This window comes from Rhineura floridana, chromosome 2, assembly GCF_030035675.1.
Source record: "Rhineura floridana isolate rRhiFlo1 chromosome 2, rRhiFlo1.hap2, whole genome shotgun sequence".
NCBI classification, from domain to species: domain Eukaryota; kingdom Metazoa; phylum Chordata; class Lepidosauria; order Squamata; family Rhineuridae; genus Rhineura; species Rhineura floridana.
In genome coordinates, this window is record NC_084481.1 from 51,228,029 (window position 1) to 51,246,299 (window position 18,271).

General features: G+C 41.7%; 1 protein-coding gene and 1 non-coding gene across 6 annotated transcripts in view; both read left to right on the top strand.

Moving 5' to 3' along the window:
* KCNH7 (potassium voltage-gated channel subfamily H member 7) overlaps positions 1 to 18,271 on the top strand; it is a 466,148-nt gene that overhangs the window by 30,653 nt on the left and 417,224 nt on the right. The gene's annotated exons all lie outside the window — the stretch shown is intronic.
* TRNAA-UGC (transfer RNA alanine (anticodon UGC)) lies at positions 3 to 71 on the top strand. The gene has a single exon. It is a non-coding gene; the product is annotated as a tRNA-Ala (tRNA).

Genomic DNA, 18,271 nt, shown 5'->3' on the forward strand with positions numbered 1-18,271 from the left:
GGGCCATAGCTCAGTGGTAGAGCATCTGCTTTGCATGCAGAAGGTCCCAGGTTCAATCCCTGGTATCTCCAGGTAGGGCTGGGAGAGAACCCTGCCTGAAAGCCCGAAGAGCGGCTGCCAGTCAGTGTAGACAATACAAGCTAGCGGGACCGAAGGTCTGGCTCAGTATAAGGCAGCCTCCTATGTTCCTTACTGAAGACATGTGCCATTCCAAAACCATTTTTCTTGTTAGCAAGATGTAGCAGTTAGAAAAGTTGAACATATTATTCTTTCTTTTTTTCTTTTCTTCTTTGCTCTAAATTCAAGTCAAAATTCAGGCAAAGTCTAGTCAAAATGGGAGAATCAGATTTCCCCTCTGTGTATGCTTATTACCATGCAGCACAGATTAGATGGGGATCAGGCAAGAAGATGAAATAGCCTGCTTAGCATATGAACACAGGCCTGTGTAAAACATTTCTACAATACTTGCCTTGGCTGAAAGGAAAGAGAATAGTGAGCATTGTAATATCATCAATCAGTGTTCCTATGGACACTCATCTGGGTTACTACTTCTGAGTTAGCATGCATAGGTTTGCATTGTGAATGGATGGAACAAGATCAGGGATAAAATAAGCCCCAACATTTCACCCTGAGTATCATTACATGGAGATCCATTGGGAGTAATGATTGTCTGTCTGGGAATGCTGACAAGATTTTAAAGAATCTATAGTTAAAGAAGACAGAACATGTATGCTATGAAGAGCTATTCAGAAAATAAACAATAAATGATTCTCTTTATTCCAATCCTTTTAGCTGAGAAATTGGGTCTAAGATGAATTAAAAAGAGAGAAAAAGAATTTGAAAAGATAATGGTGGGTACTCATAAAAGCATGCTCTCTGAAACCTACTAGATATTAATTAAAATTAGAAGCATAAAGAATTACAAGGTTACTGCTTAAAATGTTTAGAGTTATATATGGGAAAAGGGAATTAAAATGTTGCCATAGAACATAATAAGAACATAAGAAGAGCCTGCTGGATCAGGCCAGTGGCCCATCTAGTCCAGCATCCTGTTCTCACAGTGGCCAACCAGGTGCCTGGGGGAAGCCCGCAAGCAGAACCCGAGTGCAAGAACACTCTCCCCTCCTGAGGCTTCCAGCAACTGGTTTTCAGAAGCATGCTGCCTCTGACTACGGTGGCACAGCACAGCCATCATGGCTAGTAGCCATTGATAGCCCTGTCCTCCATGAATTTGTCTAATCTTCTTTTAAAGCCATCCAAGCTGGTGGCCATTACTGCATCTTGTGGGAGCAAATTCCATAGTTTAACTATGCGCTGAGTAAAGAAGTACTTCGTTTTGTCTGTCCTGAATCTTCCAACATTCAGCTTCTTTGAATGTCCACGAGTTCTAGTATTATGAGAGAGGGAGAAGAACTTTTCTCTATCCACTTTCTCAATGCCATGCATAATTTTATACACTTCTATCATGTCTCCTCTGACCCGCCTTTTCTCTAAACTAAAAAGCCCCAAATGCTGCAACCTTTCCTCGTAAGGGAGTCGCTCCATCCCCTTGATCATTCTGGTTGCCCTCTTCTGAACCTTTTCCAACTCTATAATATCCTTTTTGAGATGAGGCGACCAGAACTGTACACAGTATTCCAAATGCGGCCGCACCATAGATTTATACAACGGCATGATGATATCGGCTGTTTTATTTTCAATACCTTTCCTAATTATCGCTAGCATGGAATTTGCCTTTTTCACAGCTGCCACACACTGGGTCGACATTTTCATTGTGCTGTCCACTACAACCCCGAGGTCTCTCTCCTGGTCGGTCACCGCCAGTTCAGACCCCATGAGCGTATATGTGAAATTCAGTTTTTTTGCTCCAATATGCATAATTTTACACTTGTTTATATTGAATTGCATTTGCCATTTTTCCGCCCATTCACTCAGTTTGGAGAGGTCTTTTTGGAGCTCTTCGCAATCCCTTTTTGTTTTTACAACCCTGAACAATTTAGTGTTGTCAGCAAACTTGGCCACTTCACTGCTCACTCCTAATTCTAGGTCATTAATGAACAAGTTGAAAAGTACAGGTCCCAATACCGATCCTTGAGGGACTCCACTTTCTACAGCCCTCCATTGGGAGAACTGTCCGTTTATTCCTACTCTCTGCTTTCTGCTTCTTAACCAATTCCTTATCCACAAGAGGACCTCTCCTCTTATTCCATGACTGCTAAGCTTCCTCAGAAGTCTTTGGTGAGGTACCTTGTCAAACGCTTTTTGAAAGTCTAAGTACACTATGTCCACTGGATCACCTCTATCTATATGCTTGTTGACACTCTCAAAGAATTCTAATAGGTTACTGAGACAGGACTTTCCCTTGCAGAAGCCATGCTGGCTCTGCTTCAGCAAGGCTTGTTCTTCTATGTGCTTAGTTAATCTAGCTTTAATAATACTTTCTACCAGTTTTCCAGGGACAGAAGTTAAGCTAACTGGCCTGTAATTTCTGGGATCCCCTCTGGATACCTTTTTGAAGATTGGCGTTACATTTGCCACTTTCCAGCCCGCAGGCACGGAGGAGGACCCGAGGGACAAGTTACATATTTTAGTTAGCAGATCAGCAATTTCACATTTGAGTTCTTTGAGAACTCTCGGGTGGATGCCATCCGGGCCCGGTGATTTGTCAGTTTTTATATTGTCCATTAAGCCTAGAACTTCCTCTCTCGTTACCACTATTTGTCTCAGTTCCTCAGAATCCCTTCCTGCAAATGTTAGTTCAGGTTCAGGGATCTTCCACTGTGAAGACAGATGCAAAGAATTCATTTAGCTTCTCTGCAATCTCCTTATCGTTCTTTAGGACACCTTTGACTCCCTTATCATCCAAGGGTCCAATCGCCTCCCTAGATGGTCTCCTGCTTTGAATGTATTTATAGAATTTTTTGTTGTTGGTTTTTATGTTCTTAGCAATGTGCTCTTCAAATTCTTTTTTAGCATCCCTTATTGTCTTCTTGCATTTCTTTTGCCAGAGTTTGTGTTCTTTTTTATTTTCTTCATTCGGACAAGACTTCCATTTTCTGAAGGAAGACTTTTTGCCTCTAAGAGCTTCCTTGACTTTGCTCGTTAACCATGCTGGCATCTTCTTGGCCCTGGCGGTACCTTTTCTGATCTGCGGTATGCACTCCAGTTGAGCTTCTAATATAGTGTTTTTAAACAACTTCCAAGCATTTTCGAGTGATGTGACCCTCTGGACTTTGTTTTTCAGCTTTCTTTTTACCAATCCCCTCATTTTTGTGAAGTTTCCTCTTTTGAAGTCAAATGTGACCGTGTTGGATTTTCTTGGCAATTGGCCAGTTACATGTATGTTTAATTTAATAGCACTGTGGTCACTGCTCCCAATCGGTTCAACAACACTTACATCTCACACCAGGTCCCGGTCCCCACTGAGGATTAAGTCCAGGGTTGCCATCCCTCTGGTCGGTTTCATGACCAACTGGTCTAGGGAATAGTCATTTAGAATATCTAGAAACTTTGCTTCTTTGTCATGACTGGAACACATATGCGGCCAGTCTATGTCCGGGTAGTTGAAGTCACCCATTACTACCACATTTCCTAGTTTGGATGCTTCCTCAATTTCATATCTCATCTCAAGGTCTCCCTGAGCATTTTGATCAGGGGGACGATAGATCGTTCCCAGTATTAAGTCCCTCCTGGGGCATGGTATCACCACCCACAACGATTCTGTGGAGGAGTCTGCCTCTTTTGGGGTTTCGAGCTTGCTGGATTCAATGCCTTCTTTCACGTATAGAGCGACTCCGCCACCAATACGTCCTTCCCTGTCCTTCCGATATAGTTTATATCCAGGGATAACCGTATCCCACTGGTTTTCTCCATTCCACCAGGTCTCCGTTATGCTCACTATATCAATGCTCTCCTCTAAGACCAAGCACTCCAGTTCTCCCATCTTGGTTTGGAGGCTCCTAGCATTAGCGTACAGGCACTTGTAAGCAGTGTCTCTCTTCAAGTGTCTTTGGCACTTGTGGTTTGGCCTGTGGTAATTTTGCTCTTCTGAATTGATATCCTGTGCCCCTGCTCTCACAATGCCTACTTCTAGGCCTACCATACTTAGCTTTGGCTAGATCATGTCTTTTGCTATAAGATTCAATCTTTTGCATTCAGGCCCAGCCACAAAGCTGAGTAACATATTCATCATTGCTGAAATTCAGCTTGCAAATGACCATGCTCAAAGGTGTAGTCGTCCAGGGTCTCAGGGGGTCTTAGACCCCTTACATTTTTGGGAGCCAGGTCCCAGCAGGGTCCTTATATCTCCAGCATCCTATGAGCCAATCAGCATTAAAGGGGAGTGTGTTACTGAGAAGAATCTCCTGATGTGCTTCCTTGTTGATTCCTGCTGATTGGAGCCAATCAGAGTGAAATGAGTGTGTACTTCAAAAAGTAGTGCCTACTTCAAAAAGCTCAAGTTGTGCAGAGTCAGAATTCTGTAACTGCAGAAGAAGAGACAGTGAATCCTGATGCTAGCATCCCATCTACACCATCAACCTGGTAGCAACAGAAGATAAACATGCAGACACTGAATTCAGTAATTCAAGCAGTATCTCTGACAGTGAAAAAGGACAGTCAAATGGTGGCAGTGACAGAGAAGCAGAAAGTAGTATTAAAGCCTAGCCAGATTATTCTATAATCTTAGAAGGTTGTATAATTTTAGAAGGGGGCATGGCTGTGACTATTACAAAGGGACCCTGCACTTCTGATTTTGTCACTACAATACTGATCATGCTCATTACACTATGGTCCTCAGACAGATTGGTAGAAAGTGTTTGTAGGAAACTAATCATTGAATTATTTTTTACACTGTGAAGTGTATTATTACTATTACTATTACTATTACTATTACTATTATTATTACTAATAATATTTATTTGCAGTTATGAATTATTATAATGCAGTTCCTTTTCAGACAGTCAGATAACATCAGATCCCTCTCACTGGAGCATGTTTCACTGAGATTCTGCATATTAATAGGATTCCAGAGCACTCATCAGAAGCAGGGTGTATATCTTAACCTCTTTGTTGGCTGAGCTGACATGTCTGTAAGTTTGATATACTGGTAGAAAATGACGTTCTGTTGGGAAAACCCTTGTGGCTAACTTGTTTTCTATCTAAGCACTAAGTACACGTTGCCTTCATGAAGTCAGGTCTAAGCCCTAGTTTATGCAGGAGCCCGTGAACAATGCTTCATGTGGTGGGAAGCCTCTTAGTGACTGTAGCAGTTCTGACAGCTGCCACAGCCACCTACTGAAACGTGCATTCCAGCCTTCTTTCAGTACCACCGCTGGCTGTCTACTTACACTTTGTCCAGCCCTGCCTGGCTTCTTGCAATCAGAGCAGCAAAGAGAAACAAGTAGTCACTGCTTGTTGATACTTTCTTGTTCCTTTCTGTTGCTCTGAGTCTACAAAGAAGTCATATGCTACCAGAAAGAAGGTACGCAAGCAGGTAAGCAGGCAGTACTCGAAGGGAAAGTTACAGTGCCACAGTCACTTGGAAGCCTCTCACAACATCATATCCCATCCACAGGCCCATGTATGAACTGGGATTTCATTCTCTCCATGTACTCTAACTGAAAAGGTTTGAGACTGGCTTGCTCTCAACAGTGAGCCATGCCATAAGGAAAGATATTTGGGCTACCACAGCAGATAATGAGATATGGCAAAAGGGCAGCATTGGTCTTCCCTCTACAACATTTTGGATGCAATCCAGAAAAAGTTAGATGTTCCATTGTTTTCAGTGGGATTTGGTCATGAGTAACTTTACCTGGATTGTGGTCATTGTCTTTTATCCCTCTGTCTTTATTCAGTGGATTTATATTTTAGTTGCATACACAAACCATGTGCAGGGTCTGTACATCCCTACGTGTGTAGGCTCTGTAGGGTGTGAACAGGGACCAAGACTGATTCCAGATGGGTGTTTGTTATGGGATCAGAGCTCCTCATACATACATGTTTCTTGCAGTGTTCTCATGACATCATTGGCATCACAATTCCCACCACCAATTTAATCCAGATTTACCCTTTCCTGGGAAAATTTGATAAGATAAAAAACCCACTTGTTGCCATCAACTCATTTTTGATATAGCAATGACGCCTTTACAATATTTCATACATTTCATTACTAAAAAGCTTTCAAAATTAGGTATTAGTATACAAGGCCTCTCAACCTGAAAATATTGGCTCTTTGGGCCTCATCTTGAATTCAGTGAATGCTGAAGATGCATCTCTTTACCCTGGCCTTTGACACCTAAGAAGTTTATTTTGGGGACCCACCCTATTTTTGTGATGGTAAGTTGTTTTAAATTGTTTTTAAGGGTGTATTCTAAATTGCTCTAACTCATCTGGGACCTCAGGGTGAAGGGTGGGTAAATAATAATAATAATTAATAATAATGATAATATAATAATAATAATAACCCATCTGAAGCACCCCCCTGAAAAAATCAGGTTCCTGATTGCATTGGCAATCCTTTGCTCATGCATAGGGTCTGTTCACATAACCTGTTGGACACGCTCAGGGCAGGGGGCATAGCTTGCCACAGCAACTGTACTTCTGTACAGTTTGTCTAAACTGGTTGTGAGAACAGAGCTTGAGGTTGCAATGCTAAACTTATTTACAAGGACTGAAGGTAGAGCCTGACACTGATTTTATGATTTTATGCCTTCTAAATTAAATTTTACCCTTGTAGTCCCCTTTAGTACCACTCCCTATTTGTGTGTGTGTGTGTGTATTGTATTTTATGTATTGTAATTGCATTTTATGTATTTTAATTTATTTTAATGTTTTTGTGATTTTATTGTTTACAATTTTATTATGTACATGTTTGATTTTATTTTTGTCAGCTGCCCTGAGTGCCCTATTATAGGGTTGAAGGGCGGGATAGAAATGTTTTAAATAAATAAATAAATAAGGGAGTAAGCCCCACTGAGCTTAGTGAGCCTTACTTCTGAGTAAACATGCTTGACATTGAATAATTTCTTTTGCATTGATTACAGATTTTGTTGTTTTATTGCGATTCCTTTTTAAAAAAATGTTTACTGCATAGTTAAAATATTTCTCAAGTACAGAAGCTATGATAAACAGCTGAACAAGTGTTCATATAACCAGAAAGCACCTCCTTTCCATTACTCAGTCTCCTCTTATACCTAAAATTCTGTGTTATACAAAAATGAAAGTTGTCTAGCTTGGTGATACAGGGAGGTGGAGAGAGGAATCCAAGTGGATGGGTCAATAAAAAAATAAGGTAAAAGTGAGATGCAGCCTTGCTTACTTTCAGCTCTTTGTGGGACTTAATTAGGGGCATAGAATTATAGAATAGTAGAATTGGAAGGGGCTTATAAGGCCATTGAGTCCAACCCCTTATATGTAGGATATAGGATATGGATTGCTAGGTAGGTACTTCAAAGGCTCAGGGCACAGGTCCAAGGCACAAATTTGTATTTGCATATGTGTATACATGCAAATTTAGGTCTCTGAACAAATGAAGAGGTGGACTGCTGGAGTCTCACCAGAGTTGTGCTTTGCTGAATGAGGTCTCTGCTGTGTTTGTCCCCACGCCAGCAGCTCTCAAGCAAAGTTGTTGTTTTTTAAAAAAGGGTAGAGGTGGACAGGATCTAGGGCCCAGCTCAAAATGCCTGGGATTCAGGCCCCCTGGGCTACCCCCTAACAGTGCCCTGGGACTTAATCAATATTCTCCTTTATAATGAGAGATAGTGAGCCTTACTGCTGCTGTCATACCCTTTCACTATTCCTGGCTGATATCCATTACTCAGCACTCCATCTGCATTGCTGAAGATGTACAGAGAGCACATCTTCAAAGGGTGGGAAGACTCTTCACACTGCACGGAATTCTTTTTGGAGTGACAGAGAGTCTGCAGTGAGATAACCCCAATGGAACATTCCCCCTCCCTTGTATTTGGAGAAAAAGTTCATTGCCTAGGTTTCCTTATCTAGGTCAGATATAGAACTGAGAACTTTTGTCCTCCGTTTTGCTTCTCCTGTCATTACTTTCATCTCACAGCAAAGGATGCTGAATGAGGTCTCTGCTCTGCTTGTCCCCACACCTGCAGACCACCCAGTCTTTCCCTGGTGCACCTCACTCTCTCCCACAAGCATCTTCCCACGGTCTAAAGAACTTGAGTGCTTTTCTGTCTTCTTCCTTTTTCAAATTAGCATATAGTCAGGGTGTGTTTAACCCTTAAATGGCATGTTTTTTCTTTTGTTCACAAAGTCACTCAACACCCCCTCTCTCTTGCAGCTTCTCAACTCTTTGGCACCATTGATCACTCTGGCTTGATGCCAGGAGCCTACTATTAGAGAAAGGTCCGTATCCATCAGTTCCAGGATTCAGGGTGTTTAGAACCAAAGAAATTGGTGGAAGCATATGCCTGAAAACAATAAGAAAAGAAAAGAAAAAGGGGTGGAAGCAATATACCAGCCTTCATTCCCATGCACTTGTGTTTTTGATTGGACATAATCGTGTTATTTTCATAACTTGTTTCATTCTTTCTCAGCTACCCCTATAAAAGTAATTCTTGTGGGTAACGCACAGAGCAGTCCTAACTATAGAAAAGCAGTGTAAATAACCCCATTCCAAATTCCATTTAGGAGGAATTTGACTTTTATAGGCATAAGTTCTGCTGGATTGCTAGGTCACATGACCAAACTGAAAGAGGTTTGGAACAGTTGTCTCTTCTTGCCACACCCCTGTCACACCCCTTTTTGGATTTACAGTGGCATAATTTATGTCAGCTTTTGTTGTTATGTGCCTTCAAATCGAGGTCTGCTTAAGCCAGGGCTCAGGAGGGCTCAGGAGGGCCTTGCTCTGGTGTACCTCCAGCTCAGCCAGGATAAGACTGCAAAACAAATTGTTTGCAGAGAAGTGGCAAAGAGATAAAGCAAGAACCATAATTTCAGAGAGGTGTCTGTGTGTGTAGAAAGTGGATTTTTAAAGCCTGCCAAATATTATGCCTGACCATTATCCATGCTGGCTGAGGCTGATAGGAGTTGGAGCAACATCTGGAGGGCCGCAGGTTCCCCACCTCATTTTAAAGCCTCATGCAGAACTTCAAAAAAAGTTGTTCTGGATCCCAAAAGGATGCCATTAATAATTAAAATTTTAATTTTAGAATTTAAAAATAATTTTAAAAATTAAAACCTAAGACTAGAAAACTGATTAGTGACTCACAAAGCAAACAATTAGAGTTGCTAAGCAAAACATGTCAGCTTCTGCCTTCTTCGGCTCCTTTTATGTGAATCAAAGGGTGCTGTAGCCAAGGTGACACTTATAATATATTGTGGATGGAATATTCAGACATGTTTTCTGTGGCTGAGTAATGTCAGCTATTATTACTCTGGCTTGGGGCCATGTGGTATTAAGGTTTTAAGTCTATATATCCAGAAGTTTTCTCGTTTCCAGTGTTCTTGGATCAGTTGGCATTTCTGCTGCAATAACTGATAAATCAAAGAAGCTGTGAAATAAGTGTGTGTGTGTGTGTGAGAGAGAGAGAGATTTCAAAAGGAAGGAGAAGAATTCAATTTAGGCTTAACACACGTAATTCAGAGGCTGCTGCTGAAATGTCTATAGTGGTTAAACTGATGGCAAAGTGGGCTTCATTGTGTGGATCACACTTACACTTTTCTGGACATTGCCCATGCTTACTTCTTAGCTTGAGAAGCAGCAGGAGCTACCTCAGAAGCAAAACCTGAAGCTGATTCCAATCATTTGTTTGTAACAGAGGAGGGGAGGATGCATGGCATCTCTAACAGTGGAGAGATTATTGTTTGTAGCTCTGCACCACTCAGTGAAGTGACAGTTTTCCTGTTTTAATTCTCCTGCAACCAAACCCAGGGAAACAATGCTTATCTCCTCATTTGGCTGGAGGTTACTGATGGCCAGCTCTCTACATGATCAACAGTGCAACAGGGTGAGTTTAAAGCAGTTGCCACCACTAGGGATGGTCAAACCTGTCAATTTCGGTTATCTCCATTTCTCATACTTCCAACCCTAAGTTCAGTCCTCCACATTTTCTCATCAAATTGTGATTTTTTAAAAAGAATATCCTCATCAAAATTCATCAGCAGCTGAGAGTGCATTTCTCCTTACACATATTTGTTTGCAAATTTTGTCCAATATTCACATTTTTGCAAAGCAGTGTTCCATAATATACACCCCTGATGTCACCCCTTATCAGTTAGCAGGTTATAAGCGAATAATTTTGCAGGGACCACCTGTGATGTTTATGATCCAACCTTACTATGCAACAATGAGATTTAAAATAAAATGTCAAACTGATGGCATGATTGTAAGAGGTAGGGAAAATATGATTTTAATGGGAAGAAAATGATGAAAAAATATCTTCTATATCATTTTAATTAGAGGAAGCATATTTATCAAAGCTCATCCACAGCTTAATATAAGTGAATGGTTTATTTTTAATTCATGTGCATTGTGTGCACTTTTATTGTCATTCGTATTAATTTAACAGTGGTTGTTATGATAACTACTATAAAGAATGGATTGAACATGGGGAACAATGTGCCAACTATAGATAAGGGCATTGTCCTCCGAAATCCTAATGACATTTTAAACTGCAACGCTAAAGCTTTGATAGGCTTTTAAATTATATAATTAGCAAAAAAACTTTAGATAGAATTACAGCCTTGTGTTATGGATATTTTGGTAGCACAGTATTTAATTTTAGTGCATTCACTTCTGGTGGCAAATGGGACTGGGGGGGGGAATCCATGCAGATAAGATAATGGAGCTACTGTGCTACTGTGCTAACATGTTGAGTCATTTGTAGCCAGTCAGAGCATGTGTTCACATGAACAAAGGCAACTTCATTAGGTTACTCAAAATACCCAATTTAATCATAATACTTAGCATTTACATAGGGCATATTACTGTATGCATACAGTGTGTGATGAAGTAGGGCACTTTGTATAATCAATGGAATCAAGTTGTCATGGCCTTATTGTGCTAAGAGCACTGTGTGGGTTTGGTATTGGGAGAGGAGTTCAAACCCTTCCCCCAGGATTGTCAACAGACGACGTGTTTATTTGAAGAACAATGAAAACAAACTGACAGTAAACTGAAGTCTGGGATGAATGCAGAAAGTGGATAGTTTTCTCCTCTGTCATAGGGATTGATGCCAATTTTGGTTCTCTCACTTTCTCATTTTTCCAATCTTAAATTAAGTTCACATTTCTGCAACAATTTGTTTTTAAAAAAATCCTCATGAAAATTCATCAGTACTTTACTGCATATTTCTCTTCATAAACACCTGTTTCTATGCAATTTTTACTAATGTACATATATTTGCAATGAATGTTTCCTAACAGAATGCATTTTGTATGTTGTATTTACTAATATATTCATTTTATGCCCACTTTCCCCTAATATATGCATTTTTGTAAATATTGTTTGGTTGGAGAACTATATTACAAAATTCAGAGAAGTGGAAATTTTGAAGGATGACTGTTTCGGCGCTGATGTCGTTTTACCAAGTGCGAATTAGGTGGGTTCGCCTTGAAATGCAAACTGAATTGAATTTCTCCCCCATCCCTACTCTCTCATAATGTAAGAACTCAGGGCTGGGCCATCCAATTAAGCAGAATGTTTGAAGATCCAGGACAGGCAAAAGAAAGTACTCCTTCACACAGCACAGAGTTTAAACTATGGAATTTGCTCCCACAAGAGATAGCAATGGCCACCAACTTGGATGGATTTTACAAGAGGTTAGTGAAATTAGTAGTCTGTTAAGCCAAATGGTTTCTTTGCATGCTTCTGCAGCAGCTATATACTCAGAGTCTGTAGAAGAAAATGCTATTATGTCTTGCTTGTGACTAACCCAGGAGATAGGTCCATCTCCATATGTAAACAGGAAGCCAGTAGTTGACTTGGAGTCTGAACTGTCTCCAGCCCAGTCAGCGTCTGTGTAACACACAAGTTTTGGATCACTATTAGCTGGCAATCTCAGCTTAAAGTCCATAGTTCCTTCGAAGTATCTAGCCACCCTTTTGACAGCAATCCAGTCCTTTTGTGTGGGTGTGCTAGGTTTCCTACATAGCATCCCTACTGCACTTGCTATGTCAGGTCTGGTGTTTGTGGTTAAGTACAAAAGCTTCCCTATTGCTGTTCTGTACTTGTTATTTGGTAAAGGTTCACCTACATCATTGTCTTTAAGAAAGTCTGTTGTCATGGGTGTTGCTACAGGATAGGCATCTTTGAGTTCCAGAGTCTCTAAAAGTTCAACAATCTTTTGCTTTTGGTTGAGGAGCCATCTGCTTCCCTTTCAATCTGGATGCCCAGGTAGTATGTTGCAGTGCCTAACTCTTTGATTTCAACTTCTTTGTTTAAATGATGTACAATTTTAGTGTAGTCTTGATCTCTTTGAGTTGCCACAATCAAGTCATCGACATAAATCAGAATATATGTCAAATGTCCATCCTTGCTTCTGGTGTTCAGGCATTGGTCAACCTCACCTTGCTTGAAGCCTTGCTCCTTGAGCGTTTTATCCAGTTTCTCATTCCAGGCCCTTGCAGCTTGTTTGAATCCATACAAACCCTTTTTAAGTTTGCATACAAGATGTGCTTGCTTCTGGTTCATGAAACCTGGAGGTTGTTGCATGTACAACTCTTTTGTTATTTCTCCATGCAGAAAGGCAGTCTTGACATCGAGGTGTCTGACATGCATCTGTTTGGAGGCTGCCACGCTTAGTAGCATTCTTATTGTGCTGTGACAGACAACAGGAGCAAAGATAGCATCATAGTCCTCTCCATATTTCTGCAGGAAACTTTTGGCAACTAGTCTTGCCTTGTAGTGTTCAATTTCTCCTCCTGCATCGTGCTTCACCGTGAACACCCATCTGCATCCTATGGCTTTCTTGCCTGGTGGAAGCTCTGTCAGGGTCCACGTCTTATTCTTGTGCAGTGCATCCATCTCCTCCTGAGCAGCTTTTCTCCACTGAGCGGCCTAGGATGCTGGCATGTGCTTAATCTCCTCCCGAGTTGATGGTTCACTGGGTAGCGCCAACTTTGTGAGGTAGGACAGGCATAGAGGTGGTACACCCTTGTTGGTTCGCTATGAGCATCTAGGAGCTTGTTCTGGGATCTGGTCTGGCTCTGCAGCATCTTCCAGTCCAGTCATCCCACCATTCTCATCTGCATCTGTACCTCTCTCAGCCTCATCGTCACTTTCTGCAGTCTCTGCCTCTTCTTCTTGCTTAAGTCTTGGTTCAGGTTGTGCAGATATCTGTGGTGTCACTGGTATTTCATATGTGGGTACTGGCATATCTATGAGAGATTGGACATGGTGTCCTTGCTCTTCTGAGAGATCTAGCACAGTCCCTCTTTTGTCAGCTCTACTTTGTTCATCAAAGTAGACAACATGTCTTGTGCTGACTTCACCTGTCTTTAGGTTCATAACTCTGTAGCCTTTGCTACCAGGAGCATAACCTATTCAAATAGTCTGTTCTGTTCTAGCATTTAGCTTCTGCCTTTTTTGTTTTGCTATGTAGGCAAAAGCAATGCTTCCAAACACTCTATGTGCCAGGTTTGGAATTCTGCCATGCCACAACTGGAATGGTGTGTGTGTGGTGCCCTTGGTTGGCAATGTGTTCTGGATATATGTTGCAGTGACAATCGCATCACCCCACAGTCTTTTGGGTAGATTAGCATCAGCCAGCATGCATTTAGTCATTTCTAGAAGAGATCTAAATTTTCTTTCAGAAATCTCATTCTGCTCTGGAGTATGACTGACAGTCCTCCTGTGCAAAATGCTGTGTTCCTCCAGAAAATTTTGTGTTTGGTGCGATATAAACTTACCACCATTGTCTGTCTGTATTGCTTTTGGCCTCCTTTCAAATTTTGTGCTCACCATGGAGATGTATTTCTCCAGCACCTCATGTGTTTGACTCTCGTCCTTTAATAAGTAAGTCACACAGTACCTTGAAAAATCATCCACAAAAATTAGAACATATCTATTCTTCCCAAGTGAGGGTACATTAAATGGTCCACAGAGGTCACTGTGTATGAGATCTAGCACCTTGGTGCTTCTCTTTTCAGTTCTTGGTGGAAATGAGGGCCTAACACCCTTTTCCTCAATGCAGTTTACACACCTGCTTGTTTTATCATGGCCCTCTTGGTTTACCTTGATACCTGTGGCAAGGTTCTGCTTTTGTAGTTGTAGGATTGCCTTTGGATCGCGATGTCCCAGTTGCCTGTGCCAAAGTTCTGGGCTGGTCTCATCCTTGTCCACCATGGCTGTGTTTGCTTGTTCAGCTGAAAGACTTAATTCATAAACACCGTCATTTTCATAAGCTAGTGCAAACAAAGTATTATCGTTGGTCACTGTACAGTTTCCATTCTGGAAATGTATTGCATATCCTTTCTTATCTAAAGCAGAAACGCTTAGCATATTGCAACTCAATTCAGGAACAAATAAAACATGATCTGCTACATTTTCTATGGTTTCATTAGGTAGCTTGCACTTTAGAGCAACAGTTCCAGATCCATTAATATTCATATATTGACCATTGGCAGTCTGAATTCTTCCTTTAGTATGACTATTTATTTCATCAAATAAATCTTCATTATAACAGCTATGGTTTGTACATCCACTGTCTAAAATCCAATTGTTTGATTTTTGGTTATAATTATTTTCCACAAGACCTTTATGCAGTAAAAGGAAGTTGCTTTCTTTGGATTCCTCTCTCTGAGGTCCCTGCTTATGCTTAGGTAAAGCATGCTGATGCTTTCTTTATTTGAAACTTGGAGAGTTACCATTGGCTGAGGAGTCACAATTCCTAGCCAGGTGACCATGCCTCCCACATGAGAAACAGCATTGTGATTGGTTCTTGGGAGGGGTTTTTCCCTTCCCTTTATCCTTCTTGCTAGCCATGAAATTTGAGCCACTCTCATTTTAATCAGACTCAACAATACTCCCCTCTTAACTTTGCAAGAGCTTCTTCAAACTGAATCTCATGGTTGTGGTTTGAAAGAGAAATAAATGGTTCAAATCTCTCTCCCAGTGTGCCCATGAGAAAACCCAACTTCTTTTGGTCATTAAATTCAAGTCCAGTTAATTTTAACTTGCTGAATATACTTATTAGGGAAGTTATATGCCTTTCACAGTCTCTCTTTGTTTCTAGTTTTAGCTTCATTATTTCATGAATCAACATTGTCTGAGATCTAAAACTTGTAAAGCCAAATGGTTTTTGGAGTTTGTCTAGCATTTCCTTGGCTGATTCACACTCTGTTACATAGATCAGTTGATCATCCTTAAGAGCATCAAAAATTATAGCTTTTGCAATAGCATCTTTGTCTTGCCAAATGCTTATTTCTTGGGGATCTTCCTCTGGTTTGGGTTCTTCGATATAGGAAAGAGACTTTTCTGCACCCAGAGTAATTTTAATCCTGCTTTTCCATTGTTCAAAGTTAACAGCAGTTAGCTCTGGCAGTCTGCCAAGGCCTCTATTATTATGCTGATACATTCTCCTTTCTTCCTGGTCCAAGAAGAGCTTTGGTTTGCAAATGCAACTCAGAAAAACAGCAGCCAAAAAGTCTCTTTAAAACTAGTGCCTGGTAACAGGGCAAAAGGGGGAAAACAAAAATACACCAAAAATACTCAAAATATAAAACCCGAAAAATCTGGTTTAATTCTCAGCTTATTACTGGGCTAACCATAACCTGTTTGGTATTTTAAAAATATGTGTGAAATATGAATTGTTTCGTGGTCCTATTTCTTAGCAGAGATATAACTGCAAGCAGCGGGATGAGAATCAACCAGTCCAGCCTTTCCATCATATACAAATAATAACAGACACAATCTTCTTAAGTAAAAAATAAAGAATGTTTACTCACGACCTTTCATATGTTCAGGAAACATAGGCTCTAGCTTAGATAGAAAGGTAGAAGTCTCAGTCCATGATAATGGTCATCTTGGAAGAGAAGCCATGTGGATGCTTCTCTCTCCTCAAGCTTAATGGAGAATATGCAAAAGCTACCAGACAAAGGAGGAGGAAGAGAAGCCAGGTAACCCCACCCTTTAGGAAGTTACATCACTGGTAAACAGGTACATGGGATATCCCCAAAAATATCCCTTAAAGGGAGCATGCAACTTTGCTTATTCTAACAATTTTTGGATGGTAAGGCTGTCAATGGCTACTAGCCACAATGGCTATGTTCTACCTCCACAACTGGAAGTGGTATGCCTCTGAATGCCAGTTGCCAGAATCACAAGCAGTGGTGGATGGCGTGGTAGGGCAGTGGTGCTCACCTGACCTCTGGTCGGTACATCACTGCTGCTTGCTGGGAGGCAGAAAGGGAGAGGTGTGGTGGCCACAAGGTCAGTGTAGTGCAAATGCACCAGTGGAAGCATCAGATTTGTTCTACTGGTGCATTTGCATCATGCTGACCTTTCTGCCACCTCCCCCTCTACCCCCTGGTAATCAGCAGTGGCACAACCAACCAGAGGACAGGTGAGCAACGCTGCCGCACCACACCATCTGCTACTGATCGCAAGTGGGGGAGCACTATTACATTCTGGTTCTGTTTGCAGGTTTCCCATAGGCATCTGGTTGGCCACTGTATGAATAGGAACTAGATGGGCCCTTGGCCTGATCCATCAGGGCTTTTCTTATGTTCTTAATGTGGTTAGTAATCTTCTAAACATAAGGTCTCCCAGCAAGCCCCCTCCCACCTCTTCCTCTCCTTCTATTGTCAGTGGACCAAATTTCCACCACCCTCAACAGACAATCCATGCTCCCCTGACCTCCCCTTCCCACTTATTGTTATTTTCCATACTGAAAGTGATTTCCCCATCCCTCCAAACAAATTATTTATTTATTCTATATCCCACCCTTCCTCCCAAAGGAGTTCAGAGCAGCAAACACATCAATCATAAAACAATTTTTAAAAACATTCAGCTAGGGTTGCCAAGAACAGTGTCTTTCAACCCTCAAATGCCTGGGTGAACAGGAATGTTTTTAAATTCCTCCTGAAAGTCAATAATGAGGGAGAGAGATGCACAAGGAGGACATTCCGCAAACAGGGAACTACCACTGGCATTGCCCTGTGACAGGTCAATGCCAACCAGGCATGTTTCATTACAAAGTGGTAAACATTTTCCTGGACTGTACCACTTCAGGCTTTGGGTGAAAAACATGCTGATTTTCTGTGTGCAAGGAGGATTTTTCCCCTGCAGGGGATAATTCAAATAAACAACCTGCCCCTCCCCATAGTCAGAGTTCAGCCCTCCCCTGCCCTTGAACTTGAGGTCTCCTCTGAGGATGAGCAAGGGGAGCAGGACCCTCTAGCAGATCTCCATATTGCCAGTGGCACTGAGGAGAATTTGGATCTGGACATCCCTGCTGCAGGACTGGAGGTCCCCACACCAGTTGCCTGAGTTCCTGGTAGTCTCTTAGACTACCACCCACCCACCTCCTGGCCACAAGAGCATGGGAGATCAAGAGCAGGAACTGTAGAGCTGCCACCAAAGTGCCCATCTACTTGGAAGGAAGGGCAAGTGCGTGGAAACACAAGCATGGATCAGGATCTGACTCAGAGTCAGGAAGGGGTGCAGCCTCTGGCTCTGATAAATCTTTCCAGTCTGAGTCCCTACTTTGCTGTCCCAGGCTGCATTCGCACCATACATTTAAAGCACATTCCCCCTCCCCCCCAAAAAGACCCCTGGGAACTATAATTTTTAAGAGTGTTCGGATTTGTAGCTCTGTAAAGTCCTGGTAGGATACTTTGGGGGGGGGGGATTGGGGAGAAAGGGTCAAGGTGGCCCATGTGGGACAGGGACATTGCCTGTGTGTGCGTCCCCCCCATGCTCCTCCTACACACATCCCTCTCCCCCTTGTGTGGCTTTAACACTCAAATGCACTGTTTCTCTGTCCATTGGCCCCCTGATAACCCTGGATAGAGAAAGCAGAGCCTAGGAAGCAGCAGTCACAGCAGTTAGTAACAATGCGTAACACATGCACCAGGAAATATTTGGACTTCCGGCTTGCCCATTTATAAGTCTGACCCAAAGGAACGGTAACTCCTAGATTCCTGCCCTCTCAAACTGAAACCCATTTTTACATTAAAGAGGGCCTTTAATGAGCCCTTAAAGTTATATAGAGCCATTGAAATGATCCAATGATTTCCACTCAGTGACATTCAAATATGACCTTTGAGCTGCAGGAATGAGATTATGCCACATATAGGGCATGTG